This window comes from Pan troglodytes, chromosome 1 (assembly GCF_028858775.2).
Source record: "Pan troglodytes isolate AG18354 chromosome 1, NHGRI_mPanTro3-v2.0_pri, whole genome shotgun sequence".
Lineage (NCBI taxonomy): Eukaryota > Metazoa > Chordata > Mammalia > Primates > Hominidae > Pan > Pan troglodytes.
Genome location: NC_072398.2, coordinates 45005113 through 45020437, shown reverse-complemented (window position 1 = coordinate 45020437; position 15325 = coordinate 45005113). Strand labels below are relative to the sequence as shown.

General features: G+C 54.6%; 1 protein-coding gene across 4 annotated transcripts in view; it reads left to right on the top strand.

Moving 5' to 3' along the window:
* Nucleotides 1-935: 935 nt before the first annotated feature.
* The window catches only part of SOX13 (SRY-box transcription factor 13), a 55492-nt gene continuing 41102 nt past the window's right edge, over nucleotides 936-15325 (top strand). For 2 of the 4 annotated variants that reach the window (XM_016936576.4, XM_016936570.4), the window contains exon 1: nucleotides 937-1551. The gene's annotated coding sequence lies outside the window, so the exon portion shown is untranslated. Of the gene's footprint in view, nucleotides 1552-15325 lie in introns of all 4 variants that reach the window. The other 2 variants (XM_016936606.4, XM_016936558.4) reach the window with 2 other exon arrangements.

Here is a 15325-nt window from a genome sequence, read left to right as displayed (position 1 = left end):
GTGATCTGCTGCCTTGGCCTCCCAAAGTGCTGGGATTACAGGCGTGAGCCACCGCGCCTGGTCATATGTAGACATTTGATAAATACGTTGAATGAAAGGAAACCAACTCTCCATTCTCCCCCACCCTCCCATATAATGGGACAGGAGAAAATAAGATTTATTTGAGAGGCTGCAAATGACAGGATTAGGGAGTGGTTGGAGATATCAGGAATCCATCTAGCTACAGGTGAGATCAGGTTTTGTTTTTTTTGAGACGGAGTCTCGCCCTGTCGCCCAGGCAGGAGTGAGTGCAATGGCGCGATCTCGGCCCACTGCAACCTCCCACTCCCGGGTTCAAGCGATTCTCCTGCCTCAGCCTCCCGAGTAGGGGGTTACAGGCGCGCCACCACGCCCGGCTAAGTTTTTGTATTTTTAGTAAAGACGGGGTTTCACCGTGTTAGCCAGGATTGTCTCCATCTCCTGACCTCGTGATCCGCCCCCGTCGGCCTCCCAAAGTGCTGGGATTACAGGCGTGAGCCACCGCGCCCGGCAGAGATCAGGTTCTTAAGGGAAGTCCGGAGAAATGGGGTTTTTAAAAAACCCGAGTCCAGGCTATCTGTTTGGAGGGGTTGGGAGGCTTGGAGCTGGACCAATAACTTCTTAGGTCTTGCTTTAAGGAGTGAAGATTCTCTGTAGCGACCCTCATACCTGGGCAGTGGGAGAGGGCAGAATCCTTCTTTCTTCTCTTCTCTACACCCCCTCACTCCACCCCCACCCTTCCCCGCCGCCCGTAAACCTTAGCTTTCCCCTTTCCAACAGAGGTTTCCAGCTGTTGATGCCTGGATGGACCCGGCTGCAGGGAGGAGGAGGAAACTCTCTGTCCCTCCCTTCTTCTGCAAGTCCCCACCCTCCCTCCCTCCCTCCTCCCCCTGCGCGCTCTCGGTCTCCCTCCCTCTTTCTCCTCTAGGCTGTCCAGTCGCCTCGCAGCAGCGAGCCGCGAGCGCCCTTCTCCAGTCCCGGCTTGGAACTGAACTGTGTGAGCACGGGTCCTGGAACCCGGGCCCAGAACCGGCGAGCCCAGGTCTGAGCCCAGAGCTCAGCGGTCAGCCTGGTAGGCCCTGACTCGGAATCGAGCCGAGGCGCTGAGCTTGGAGCCGGAGAGCGGGAGAGCCGGAGAGCAGGGAGGGCGGGCCGGCTGCGCGTCCGACGAGTCGCAGAGCAGGACCGCGGAAGGCAGGGAGACGGCCGCAAGCCCAGGGCAGAGGGCAGAGGGCAGAGAGCGGCCTGGCTCGGCGGAGAGGGCGCCGCCCGGCCGGAACCGAGCTCGCCGCCCGGGACGGCGGCCCCCCGTGGGGCGCGGACCCAGGGTGGCCGTGGGTCCGCAGCGACTCCCCGGCCGACGGCGGGGGGCGTGCCCCCTCCCAGCCCAGCCTCCCCAACCCGGCCCGCCCGCCGCGTCGCGGGGGCATGTGAGCGGGAAGCCTAGGCTGCCAGCCGCGAGGACCGCACGGAGGAGGAGCAGGAGCGCGGAGCCGCGAGCCCCGAGCCCCGAGCCCGGCGCCTGGCTGAGTAGTAAGTGCACCCCTCCCCGCCATGATCGCGCCGTCGCGCCCATTTCCCCAGCCCTCTGAAGTTTGACACTTGCGCCCCTACGTTTCTGGCACCCACCGGCTCTCTTCCCTGCGAGTTTCCACCCTGTGCAAAGTTTTTCGAGGAGGGACGGACCCTCACCTACCCCCAACAACGCTGGGCAGTGGCGGCTCCTCCCTGGCCGACTTGGGTCCTTGTGGAGAGGGATGGCAGCCTCTAAGGCAGTGCGTGGCTGTGTGTGTGTTTGTGTGTGTGTGTGTGTGCGCGCGCGCGCGCGTTCACCACGCGGGTCGAGCTTAGGGTGCACCCCCAACCCGCTCCTCGCCGACCGCAGAGGACTAGGTCTTTCTCATCAGCCCGACTATGCGCCTAGTTTAAGGATTTCTCAGCGGGAAGCCGAGGCGACCTGCGCGCGTCCTGCGTGGGGCTCAGGTGCCTGCGACGAGGCGCAGAGCTCCTCCACCATGGTTGCGTGGGGTGCTGGGGGACAGACGCGCGCCCCTTGCCACGGTTTCAGGGTCGTTCCCCAGCGGACCAGACCGGCGCCGCATCCTGTTTGTTTTCTGCTCCGGCTGCTCCTGTCCCATCCCCACCCCCACCGCAGGCTGCTTCTTGCTACCCCCACCTCCCGCCCTGGGATATCGTAGGTGAGCCTTTTCATCCCGATTCCGCTGCAAACGCTGATCGCGCCTAGGGGTAGGGAGATGCGGAGCGGGTAGTCGCTCAGTTGCCAGCGGCTCGCCATTGTTTTCCCACCCCGCGCGTTCCGTACGTAAACACACACGCACACACAAGGTTGTGTGTGTGCGCCGGCTCTGGCTGCTTCCCGTCCCCAGGCGCGCAGGGATCGCCCGCGGGATTCGCTCAGCTGCCCGCATGGGTCTTCAGGCTGGAGGCGCTCCAGGACTTAACTGGAGCTGGAGAGGACAAGAGACGTGGGGGTTGCCGGACAGTACCGGGCGGGGCGGTGAGCCGGGCCTGGGCGGGAAGTGAATTTTGAACTTCAGCCCTGGACCTTTCCGGGAGGACCCCGAGCGCTGGAGCGGCGGCTCCCGCCCTGGAGGGCCCGCGGCAGCTGCAAAGACTCCGCTGGCGCTTTTGGCAGCCGCCTCGGTGACAGAGGCTTGGAGGAAGCCGAAGAGTTTTCCTGGGAAGTTTGCTTTGACTCTCTGGGAATTTCCGGGCAGGACGCCTCGGCGCTGGCGCTGGCGCTGATGAAGGGGTCTGGCCAAAGACGGCCAGAGACGATGCTGCTGGCTCTTGACCACTAGGCTGTACTTGGCTCTCAGCAGTCCAAGTAGGTGGGTCCCTATCTCCCGGAGTTCATGCCTTCCAAACCAGTATCCCCCGAAGAATCACGACATGCCGGTTTCAAAGATGGGTGCATAACTCTGCTCGTTTTGGAGTCCAGGGAGGCAAGCTCGGTTCCAGCCGGGCGGCGCTCTCCGTCGAGCCAGGCCGCTCTCTGCCCTCTGCTCGCTGCCCTGGGCTTGGGGCGGTCTCCCTGCCTACCGCGGTTCTGCTTTCGGACTCGTCCGACGCGGCGCCAGCCCGCTAGCTCCCGCTCTCCCGCTCCCCGGCTCCCCGGCTCCCCGGCTCCGTAATCCGCGCCTCGGCGCAGTCGCGAGTCAGGGCCTGAGGCTGACCCCTGTTTCCACTGTGCTTCATTAGAAAGCGCTTCGCAAGATGCTGGGATTCAGCACATTTGGATTCCAGTTCCCCATCCGATGAGCAGCGTGGGTTTGGACTTTCCCGCATGCGAAATGGGCAGAGTTATGCACCTATCTTTGAAACTGGCATGTCGTGATCGTTTGGGGGATACTGGTTTGGAAGGCATGATCTCCAGGAGGGTAGGGACCCACCTACCTCTGGATCATTAAGGGCCAAATATAGCCTAGTGATGAAGAGTCCTGGAGCTGGAGTTAGATCCTGGATGCCACTGGCAGTGTGACTCTGGGCAATTTAACTTAACCTCTGTGCCTCAGTTTCCTCAGCCATAAAATAGGGTTAATATGAACGCTTCATGGGGTTGTCTTGAGGATTAAAAGACTTAATAAAGTGAAACTGAGAACAGTGCCTGGCACATAATAAGTGCTAGGTAAATATTAGCTATTATTGCCATTATTACTTAACTGACCTTGTACAGAGCCCAGAAGAGCACTTGGTGATTGTGCTCAACTAATCAATTATAATATTGCCCACTTCTGGAGAGGAGGAGATCTTGTACTCTCTCCCACCCTTGCCTGATTCCAGCCCCTCAGATCAAACATATCCTTCTTACTCCTTGTCTAGTGCCATCTTCTCGAGTCTTTTTTCTTTTTCTTGTTTCCTGCCTTTCTCCCTCCCTTCACAACTTTTGTGAAAGCATTTCATTCCCTCCTTTCCTCATTCTTAAAAATCAATCTTGGCTCAACTGCAGTGTTCTCTCCATGGAAATCAGGTCCCAGGAAGGAATTGTCTCCAAAAGGGTGTCCCTTGAGCGTCCTCAGCCTGGGCTGCTGGATCAGGATTGGATGTGCATTTGTGTCTCTGGGGCTGGGTGAATTTCCAGAGCGAAGTGCCTGTCAGGTGTCTGGGGCCCAGGGGAAGAGTCAGGTGGAATGGGCTGGGACTGTCCCAGGAGGAGCCCTGCTCCCTAGGTAGTGTCTGTGTCTCCTGCTGCTGGGCTCACTTGGGAACCTGGAATAGCACAGCTGCTTGGGTAGACTGGATGTGGGATTTGGGGTGAGGGGCAAAAGTGTCACCTCCAACTTTCCACTTGCTGTTGGAGGATTTTCTAGGAATTTGGGTTTGTCACAAGTTCCTTGTCTGATTCAGGACTCTGCAAATGCATAGCACAGGTAAGGGGCGAGCTGAGCAACCAGGAGGAAGAACAGGGTGCTGCTGCCCAGCCACACTGCCTTGGACAACAGGCTCCTGTCCTCCTTTCTCAGACCCTCCAACCTCCACCCCAGGCATGGGGGAGGATGGCCAGAAGATTGCTTCTTCGTGTTGGAGATCCTGCAATTGGCAGTTTTTAGTCATTATGACAACTGGCACTGCAGTCACCCCATTCATTCCTTCAACAGAAATTGTTGACCACCTGCTATGTGCCAGGGCCTGTGCTACGCAGTGGGATAACAGGGGAGAACAAGACAGGCAGCGTGCCTGCCTTCAAAGAGGCTTCTTTCTATTGTGGGGAGACAGACAGTAAATACTTTTAAGTAACCAAGACTATAAGATTATGACATGCAATGGGAAAGAAATACCACAGGGTGATGTGATAGAAAACATATGTAGGTCAGGCAGTGGTGGCCCTAGATTGGGAGGCCAGTGAAGGCCACCCTGGGGGAGAGGATAGCTCAGCCCAGGCCTTGAAGGCTGAGGAGCCAGCTGCATAAAGACCTGGAGACAGGGGATTGCAGGTAGAGGGAATAGCAAATGAAAGCCCCTGAGGCCAGAACAGGGGCAACAGCTATGTGGCTGGAGAGGAGAGACTGGAGAAATCAGAGGAGAGCCAAAGCCTGGTAAGACTGGTTAGAAGCCTGGATTTTATTGCAGGCGATGCATCCATCAGAGAGTTTTAAGTAGGGGAGTGACATGATCTGCTCTATGATTTTAAAAGATTATTTGGGACACAAGAAACGGTAATCATAGTTGCCCCAAGGGAGGGAAATGGTGGCTGAGGGATGGGATGGAGAAAAGATTGTTTTTGCTGTAGACCCTTTTGACCTTTCTGAATTTAGTACCGGGTGGGTATACAAACCATCCCCCCAAACCTCCCAAAAACGTGGTTAACAAAGAACAGTTTATAACCTGGAAAATTACATAAGAAGTGAAAAAATCAGGATATAAAACTACAGAGTACAATCTTAATCTTGTACAGAGAATTGTAAGTATACACATGGCTATCATGCACACACGCAAGGACAGAATCTGGGAGGATGCATCAGAATATTTACAGAGGTTAGCTCTGGATACTGGACATATGGATGGTTTTAATTTCTTTCTTTATCTTCCATTTGTTTTTTCACTTTTCTACAATGGTCGTGAATTACTTTTGTTTGTTTGCTTGTTTGTTTGTTTGTTTTGAGATAGACTCTTACTCTGTCGCCCAGACTGGAGTGCAGTGGTGTGATCTTGGCTCACTGCAACCTCCACCTCCTGAGTTCAAGCAATTCTCCTGCCTCAGCCTCCCGAGTAACTGGGACTACAGGTGTGTGCCACCACACCTGGCTAATTTTTTTGTATTTTTAGTAGAGACGGCGTTTCACTGTGTTGGTTTGGCTGGTCTCGAACTCCTGACCTCAAATGATCCTGCCCTCCTCGGCCTCTCAAAGTGCTGGGATTCTAGGTGTCAGCCACAGCACCCGGCCAAATTACTTTCATAAGTGAAAAAAATGTACAAAAGAGAGATCACTTTGGCTGCTAAGTAGTGAAGAGCATCGGGGGAGCAAGGATGGAATCAGGCAAGTTAGGAGGCTGACTTGATGACTTGGATTAGACTTGCTTGGGGAGGGCTTTCCGCCTCCAACTCAGATTTTGTGATCAAGAGTGCCAGGGTCAGTCATGGATGATGTTCAGTGCTGCCTTGGCTCTGGAAAATACCCCACGTTCCACCTGCACCCTTATCCCCATCATTCCTTCTGGTGGGAGATTCCCATAGTGTGCATTTTGCTATTGTGGTAATTGGCAGACTTAGGAAAACACATCCACAGTGAGAAGGATTTAGGGCCAGGAGAAATCTTTGTCCCATAACATCTCCGAGCCTCTGTTTTGCCTCCTGTGAAATGGGACGGTAACAGTGATAATACCTTCCTTTGCTTTCCCCCCCAAGATGGAGTTTAGATTTTGTTGCCTGGGCTGGAATGCAATGGCGCGATCTTGGCTCACTGCAACCTCCGCCTCCCGGGTTCAAGTGATTCTTCTGCCTCAGCCTCTTGAGTAGCTGGGATTATAGGCACCTGCCACCACGTCTGGCTAATGTTTTTTTTTTTTTTTTTGCGACAGTCTCACTCGTCATGCAGTGCGTGATCTCAGCTCACTGCAACCTCTGCCTCCCAGGTTCAAGCGATTCTCCTACCTCAGCCTCCCGAGTCGCTGGGATTACAGGTGCCTGCCGCCACCCCTGGCTAATTTTTGTATTTTTAGTATAGACGAGGTTTTGCCGTGTTGACCAGGCTGGTCTTGAACTCCTGACCTCAGGTGATCCGCCCGCCTCGGCCTCCCAAAGTGCTGGGATTACAGGCATGAGCCACCGCCCCCGGCCAATACCTTCCTCTTAGAACTGTTGGGAGGCTAATGGCTGATATGTCTGCGGCAGCAGCGCTCCATGAATGGTAAGGGCTCTGGGGTTTGCTGTTGCCAGACAAGTGTTGGTTGAGCTAGGCCTATTCCACCAAGGGATCTAGGTGTCCTTGCCCTTGAGAGGCTGACACTGGATTCTACAAAGGTTTTCTCCTCTCTGGGGGTGCTTTGAGATCGGTCCTTATTGGGCAGCTCCCCTGGGTAAGTCTCCAGGAAGCTGACACCACCGGAAAAAGTGGAATTCAAATGCAGCTGTGCTCCTGAGCCCCCTCCCCCAGCCACATTCAGGGGTGAAGCTGAGTGTTTGAAAAGGGCTCTGTGCTGGGAGGGCCGGCCAGGCACACAGTAAATCGTGCTTTGAATGGGAGTTATTTTTGTGCCCAGTGTTTGCTTAAGAGGGCTCGCTCCTGCCTGAACTCGTTGCGGTCCTCACCCTTTGCTAGTCCCCTTTCTGGAACCCGGATGTGTCAGCCAGGGAGGCCATCACAGTGCCTTTTACCAGATGGGGAACTAGACCCATGGAGGATTGCTTTCCCTCTCCTGTCAGCTCCCTGCTCCGAAGCAGGAAGGCATGCTCTAGATGGTGGTCTTTGCCTCGGTGACTACCCCCCTTTTGACTGGCCCTTCCTTAGTTCTTGGGAAGACTTGATTCAGAGATTGCTATAGGCCAGCTCAGCAGGGTTCCTCCGACCTCTGTCAGCTTCTCTGATAAAGAGTGACTGCTTTTTAAAAAATGCAAATACTTTCTCTGAGGAGCAGAGATATGGTAGTTCCCTCCTAAGAGCACTTGCTGTATGCCATGGACCCAGCTTAAAGCCCCATGGTGATGAAGCCTTTGCAGCTCCCCTAGGAAAAGATTTCTGGGCTGGGCACGGTGGCTCACGCCTGTAATCCCAGCAGTTTGGGAGGCCAAGGCGGGCGGATCACGAGGTCAGGAGATCGAAACCATCCTGGCTAACACGGTGAAACCCTGTCTCTACTAGAAATACAAAAAATTAGCCGGGCGTGGAAGCATGTGCCTGTAGTCCCAGCTGCTGGGGAGGTTGAGGCAGGAGAATGGCATGAACCCGGGGCCAAGATCGAGCCACTGCACTCCAGCCTGGGTGACGGAGCAAGACTCTGTCTCAAAAAACAAACAAACAAAAAAAAAGATTTCTGTCCAGCCTGTGGTGTGGTCCACAGCATAGAACCTTTTTTTTTTTTTTTTTTTTTTGAGACAGAGTCTTGCTCTGTCGCCCAGGCCTGAGTGCAGTGGTGCAATCTTGGCTCACTGCAACCTCCACCTTCTGGATTCAAACAATTCTCCTGCCTCAGCCTCCTGAGTAGCTGGGATTACAGGCATGCGCCACCACGCCCGGCTAATTTTTGTATTTTTAGGAGAGTTGGGGTTTCACCATGTTGGTCATGGCTGGTCTCGAACCCCGGACCTCAGGTGATCCGCCCACCTCAGCCTCCCGAAGTGCTGGGATTACAGGTGAGAACCACCGAGCCTGGCCTCACAGCATAGAACCTTGTAGCTACCACCTGCTACTCCAGGTGGCTCTCCCACCTTAGTGGGTGGCAGGGGGTCCTTCTTGCTTTAGGAATGCCCTGAGGCCTGCCTCCCTGCTCACTCCTGGCAAGAGCACATTGTGGTGCTGTCAGGGAGGACCTCGATGGTCTCAGATGGAACAGCAGCAGTGGTCAGACCTCCTAGAGGCTGTGAGGTGAGGAGGAAGTGGCTGAGGTTTCCCCTGCCGCCTCCTAAGGTCATCCATGGGCAAACCAAAGCTGCAGGATGTGCTGTGTGTGTGGCCTGGTATCTCAGAGTCCTGAGTGTGCACAGGGTGTGCACAGCTAGGAGACGTCCCGAGATCTGTACCCACATGTTGAGGGCTTCAGCCAGGGGTGTTTTTGGGGGGAGCGGAATGTGTGTGGCATAGTAGAGGAAAAGAAGGAAGAAGTGGGGACAGTATCTCCAGCTGCCACCTTTCTTCCCAAATAGCTTTGGATACCCAGGCCCTTTTGGTCACAGGAAGTCTGACACTGGGAAGTCATCAAATTTGGAATTCAGTTCCCTCCACTCTCCCCCCAGCGGTGGCCTTAGCATTTAAATAGCCTTGGCATGAAGCCCCATAAACTGCCCAAGGGATTGGGGCAGGGTTGGGGGGAGGGGTATTAGTGTTACCCCCAACATTGTCCCCCTGTGTCTTCTGGGGACATGTCCAAGCTAGGGTGTCAGTGTTTTGGCTTGAGAGGAGAGAGGGGAAGGGGCCACAGACTGGGCAGGAGCCCTCCTGGCTCCCCTCCCGCTCTGGTGGTTTTGGTCGTAATCCCTGCCTGCCAAGCCTGGAGCTCCCTGGGGGATCCGCCCCAGAGGAGGCCCGACTGTTCTCCTCCCCTCTGCCTTACCTCCCCCAGTCCCCGCCCCCTGCTTGACTCAGAATGGAATGTGCAGCCTGTGGAACAAGATGGGGTGAGAACTAGTTCCCAGAGGGCCTTGGTCCCGCCCCTCCCATCCCCCAACAAAGGGGGTGAGGAACCTGGGGGCAGGGCCTGCTCCCAGGTATGGCTGGTGTTTCCCTGATGCAGACTCAGGTCCTGTGCTGAGTTGGTGCAGAGGCAGGCAGGTGCTGTGGGGGTCCAGGACTAGCCATTTGAAGGTTTTCTTATAAGTCCACCATGCGGGGCAGGTGCTGAGTTAGAGAAGGTGCAGCAGGCAGAGCAGCTCCAACTCCAGCTTCTGTAGCTGGGGGTGGTCAATATCCTTTGTTGACTTTTTTTTTTTTTTTTTTTTTTGAGACGGAGTTTCACTCTTGTTGGCCAGGCTGGAGTATGCAATGGTGCCATCTCAGCTCACCGCAACATCCGCCTCCCAGGTTCAAGCAATTCTCCTGCCTCAGCCTCCTGAGTAGCTGGGATTACAGGCATGCGCGACCATGCCTGGCTAATTTTTTGTATTTTTAGTAGAGACGGGATTTCTCCATGTTGGTCAGGCTGGTCTCGAACTCCCGACCTCAGGTGATCCGCCTGCTTTGGCCTCCCAAAGTGCTGGGATTACAGGCGTGAGCCACCACTCCCAGCCATGACTTCTTTCTTTTTTTTTGAAGATCGTGGCTCATATTCGTTTTCTTATTTCTGTAGTCTCTAAGAGTAATACAACGTGTATCACTTTTGTCATCAAGATGAAAAGGATTTAAAATAAATCTAATATTTCCAGATAGTGAAACAGAAATGTCATCAGTGTTTGTTTCCACGGAAGACCAAGAGGAGTCACGGTTTGACCAGCGCTAAGAGGGGATCTGGCAGGAAGAGTGGTTGTGCAAATGTGTCAGACTGGGCTGATGCCCTTTCACGATGACAACTGAGTGGGCCCCACGGACCCCCTGGCGGGCTCTGGGGGTGGGGGTGGGGGGGTTGCCCGGGACTCATGGGACCTCCTGCTTTGGCCCTGGCTCCTAGGAAAGGCTAGACAGGGAGGGGAGCCTTGGCGTGAGCTGCCCTCACACTGACTTAAAAGCATTAACTCTTGCCTGGCCACACAAGGCAGGACCTGGCACTCCTCAGAGTGGAGGGTGAGGAGGGTTTTCTGTCTTAGCCCTCAGCCTGTGCGGGGTATGAGGTCCCCCACCCTCATGCGAACAACCTCTCCCCACCCTCCAGCCCTATTGAAGGAGTCTGAAGTCACTCAACCATCCTTGTGAGGTTTTGGTTCTGGCCTGTTCCATAAGGGTGGGGTAGGGTGGGGAAAGAAGGGGGAATAAAAGGTAGTGGGGAGGGGTGGAGGGAAGCCTGTGTGCAGGTACAGCCGTGGCTCAGAGGCAGGTGGGGTGAGGGCAGTGGGGCTTGAATAGGGCGCTGTCGAAAGCAGAGGGAGTGGCCCCTTCAGCCCCTGCTGTTTCTCAGGCTTGCCCGGCTCCTCTTTTCTTGGCTGGTGGTGGGGTGTGTGTGGGGGGGAGGGAAGCTGAGTGTGATGTGTGTGTGAGTGTAATGTGAGTGTGATGTGTGTGTGGGTGTATGTGTGGGGGGCCAGGTGTGTGTGTGTTTGTGAAGGGCTGAGCGTGATGTGTGTATCTGTAAGTGTGATGTGTGTGTGTGGAGGGCCAGGTGTGGTGTGTGTGTGTGTGCACATATGTGTGCAGGCAGGCAGGGGCCTGTGCTCTGGAGACCCTGGCCAGGCTCCTCCAACCCATGGGAACCAGGCAGGGCCTCCGAGAACTCCAGGGAGACAGTGAGGACATTAGACGGATGTCAAGAAGGAAGGGAGAGTAGAATGGAAGAAAAAGGAAGAGTCAGAACAGCCAGCTTCTGGTGCCCCAAGCAGGTTGGGGTTTCAATCCCAGTATACCTGGGGAGGAGCAGTAGTGGGCTATCACCCCCTTCCCTCCTTTTGCTGTCAACTTTGTTTCCAGGGCAGTCATGGAACCCCAGCCATCCCCCTTGCCCGGGAGCACTTAATATGGGAGTGTCTGGCCAGGGCAAGGGGCTGAGGAAGAGAAAGGAGAGGTAGAGAAAGACCCAATGGTGGGCTCCCTAACTGGGGCTTGTGGGGCAGGGAGAGGAGGCCTCTCCTCCCTATCCAGTAAACTCCTAGGGACCAGAACAGGAAACAGGGTCAGAGAATAGAGAAAGGGGACCTGTGTCAAATCTTGACTTGGGTAGAGGTGGGTAGCAAGAGGGCTTTCTGTTTGATATCTGAGTAGACAAGGGATGGACTTGACTGCTCTCGGCCAGAGAATCCTTGAAATGGGTGTACAAGTCTAGGTGAATGGGCCTCTCTTAGAGTTGTGCAGTGCCCAGTCTGTACAACTGTACACGATAGCCTGTTGGAACTGGCTGAAAGCATCAGGGACCTTTGGTTTTCATAATGTAAATTCCCCTTCTCTTCTACTGGGTTCACCTGACCTTAGATCCATACTTCTCACCATGGTGGCACCCTCCATTTGGGGCTCATTTTGGCTATCTGTGTTACCCTTTTCTGGGCACTGATTAACTTGAAGTTTGGAGAACCAGAATTGTGTGTGTAGTGGGGAAGGGGGTTGTGTGTGAGTGTTGGTGTGTTTGGCAGTTTAGAGAGGGTCTGTTGGACTGTTGACACCCTTTATTGAGCCTGAGTCCTCTTGGGCCAATTGGCCACAGGTGTAAGGAACCTCCTGATTCCTGAGTCAGGACTGATGGGGTTTAGGAGCTCTCAGATGGGGCAGGTAAGACTGAAAGGAGGCACGTGGGGAAGAGGGGAAGTTTCTGCCTCACCTGACAGCAACCCCTGCCCCAGGCCCTTCTGCTTTTCCTCAACCCACAGGGTCTTCTTTATATCCCTGCCTTCCTCTCTCTATCTCCCATCATCTAAACTCATCCATTCCTTGCCCTTCGGGATCCGTGCTCCTTGATCTCTAAGGAGATAGCTTGGATAGTCAGCTTTACCAATCTAGGTGTGTGGACAGATTAACAGGTAACTCCAGAAGCACATTGGCCTTTTAAGCAGCCGCGGGGCCTTACTAATCCAAGAGGTGATTGAAAAGCAAGAACTTGAGGTGGAGATGGAGTGGATGTTGGGGCCTGCGGGGGCCTTCTCCGGTCCTCCGTCCCTGAGGCAGGTATGTAGGGAGCACCTGCCTTGTGGCTATGCCGGGCCACCCTGGGCTGGGGCTGAAAGACCATGAAGCCAGCATAGCCCTTACACAGCTTGGAGAAAGTGAAGTAAGTAACTGATACCAGTACTGACAAACTGAGGGGAGGGAGAGACAGGGCAGGATGCTTCGGGAGCACCCACGAAAAGTTCCCTGAAAGACATAACATAAAGATCTGGAGGGTGGGGAGGAGAACAGGTCAGAGGGAAGAGGAGGTCATAAGGGTAGGTCCCCTCCACATCTCCCAGGGGCCCCACCTGGGCCTCTAAGGGCATGTCAGATGGTCCTATTCCTCACCAAGGACCCAGGCACACTATGACTTTGCGGGAAGAGTGAGTGCTGGGCATTTGAAGACAAGGTGGCCAGGGGCTCCCAGAGCTCAGGGGCCTTATTCAGCTACAAGTCGCGTGTGCAAGCACGGGGCAGCATGGGTTTTGGTGTGCACTACCATACGTGGGGGCCCTGCCTGTGAGGCCCTGGGGATGGGGGCTGCCTGTGGTGTGGTGCTGTGGGTTCAAGCAGGACTTGGGCACTCTGTGGTGTGTGGCCCAAGCTGCCAGGGGATTGAAACCCCAAGCCTCTCCCAGGCAGCTGTGGGGGGTGCAGGATTGCTAGGGCCAACTGCAAATTAGCCAGGCTGGCATTAAATGCCTTTGCTGCCTCTCTCCTCCTGTCCCTCCCTACCCTCCTGAAAATCAACAACTGTGTCAACAGCAGGGTGATTGTGCTTGGCCAGCAGCCTCCAGGGCTGCCAGGACCAGGCAGGTGCTGGCAGGGGCTGCTGGAGCCCCATGCTGGGAGCAGGCTGGGCCTAGCTGCCAGGGCTGCAGGATAAACAAGGCCGCACACAGGCTCGGCCGGGAGGGAGGCCACAGGCAGGCAGGAGGCGAGAACAGGTGTCTCAGGAGCTCTGTAGACACAAAGGGCCTCTTGTCTCCTCCTCCCTGGCCTCAGGGAGCCAGCCCCCTCCTCCCTCCTCTCAGGCCCCGCCCAGAGATCAGTGACCAGGTCAGCCAGGGGGTGCTGTCTTCCAGATTCACCCCCTTGCCTCTCAGGGTTTGTTGTTCTTGCTTGAGACAGAGGTGAGACTAGACCATGTGGGGGTGAGGTGCATTAGCCTGAGAGGCAGGAAATCTGCCTCTGAGCGAATCCACCAGCCCTGAGGTCTCTGTGTGTCTCAGTTTCCCTGCTGGAAAGACAGCAAGATCTCTCCCACTGGGACACCCAAACATGAAATGGATGGGAGATGGGAAAAGCATCTGGAGATTTGGGGAAGAAAGACGTGGTGAATGTCAGGAGTGATGGAAGCTAAGATGAGACTTAAGGGATTCCAGGTGGGATTTAGGGCAGGAGGTGGCCAGGGTGTGGCAACCCTCCTTCCTCCTTACCTATTTCTAAAGCAGACCTTTACAGTGCTGTGTGCCAGCCACTGCACTAGGGACTGGGGAGGACATGGAGAATAATATAGTACCAGCACAGACAGACAGGCAGCTTCTGGAGCCAGACTGTCTGTGTGATCTTGGGTAAGTAATCTAGCCTAACCATAGAGATGATAACAATTGTACCTGCCACAGGCTCATGGGGCTATTGTGATGGTGAAATGTAAAGATGTAAAGTATAGAGAAAGGATGTAAAACTGCCCGACATATAGTAAGGGCCATTTAAAAGATGCCTGTTATTGTCCCTCTTCTTGAGAGCATATTAAGGGCTCAAATCTAGCCAGAGTCTGGCGGGTACAGAGGTAAACAAATAATGGCAGGTTGGTTAAGTACTGGACACCAGTGATGTCCAAGGTCTCTAGGATGCCCTGGAGAAATAATGAACTCTTCTAAGATTGTTTGGAAGAGATTTATAAAGGACATCTAGGCTGGGTTTTGAGTGAGGTATGGGAGTTCGCTGGTCAAGAATGTAGGAATTACAAAAGCAGAAAGTGCATGTTTAAAAAAAAAAAAAAAAAAAAAAGAGCCAGGCCTGGTGGCTTACCCCTGTAATCCCAGCACTTTGGGAGGCCGAGGCAGGTGGGTCACGAGGTCAGGAGATCAAGACCATCCTGGCTAACACGGTGAAACCCCATCTGTACTAAAAAAAAATACAAAAAAATTAGCCGGGCGTGGTGCCGGGGGCCTGTAGTCCCAGCTACTCGGGAGGCTGAGGCAGGTGAATGGTGTGAACCCGGGAGGCGGAGCAGTGATCGTGCCAGTGCACTTCAGCCTGGGCAACAAAGCAAGACTCCGTCTCAAAAAAAAAAAAAAAAGAAAGAAAGAAAGAATGTAGGAAGTGCCTTCTAGCCTTCTAGGCAGAGACACCATGTGAGCCAGACCCCGGAGGTGTGAAAGTATGAGTATGTGCCCTAAGTACATGTTTGTGAGCACAGCTGGAGGAGTGGCCTGGGCCAGGTGTGGAGGGCCTGTGCAGCCTGGAAAGGAGTTGGGGCTCATCCCAAGCTCCTTGCCGGTTCCTTCAGGGTCGGGTGCCAGCTTTGGCCATCACTGTGTCTATCTTCCCTCCCCCTCCTCAGTTCACTGCATTATGAATAACTCAGCTTTGCACACTCTGGAGTAGCCTTCAACTTTTTTTAAAAATTTTTTTATTTTTGCGATGGAGTCTCGCTGTGTCGCCCAGGCTGGAATGCAGTGGCGCGATCTCGGCTCACTGCAACCTCCGCCTCCCAGGTTCAAGAGATTCTCCTGCCTCAGCCTCCCGAGTAGCTGGGACTACACACATGTGCTGCCACACCCAGCTAATTTTTCTATTTTTCATAGAGAAGGAGTTTCATCATGTTGGCCAGGATGGTCTCTATCTCTTGACTTCGTGATCTGCCCACCTCGGGCTTCCAAAGTGCTGGGATGACAGGCATAAGC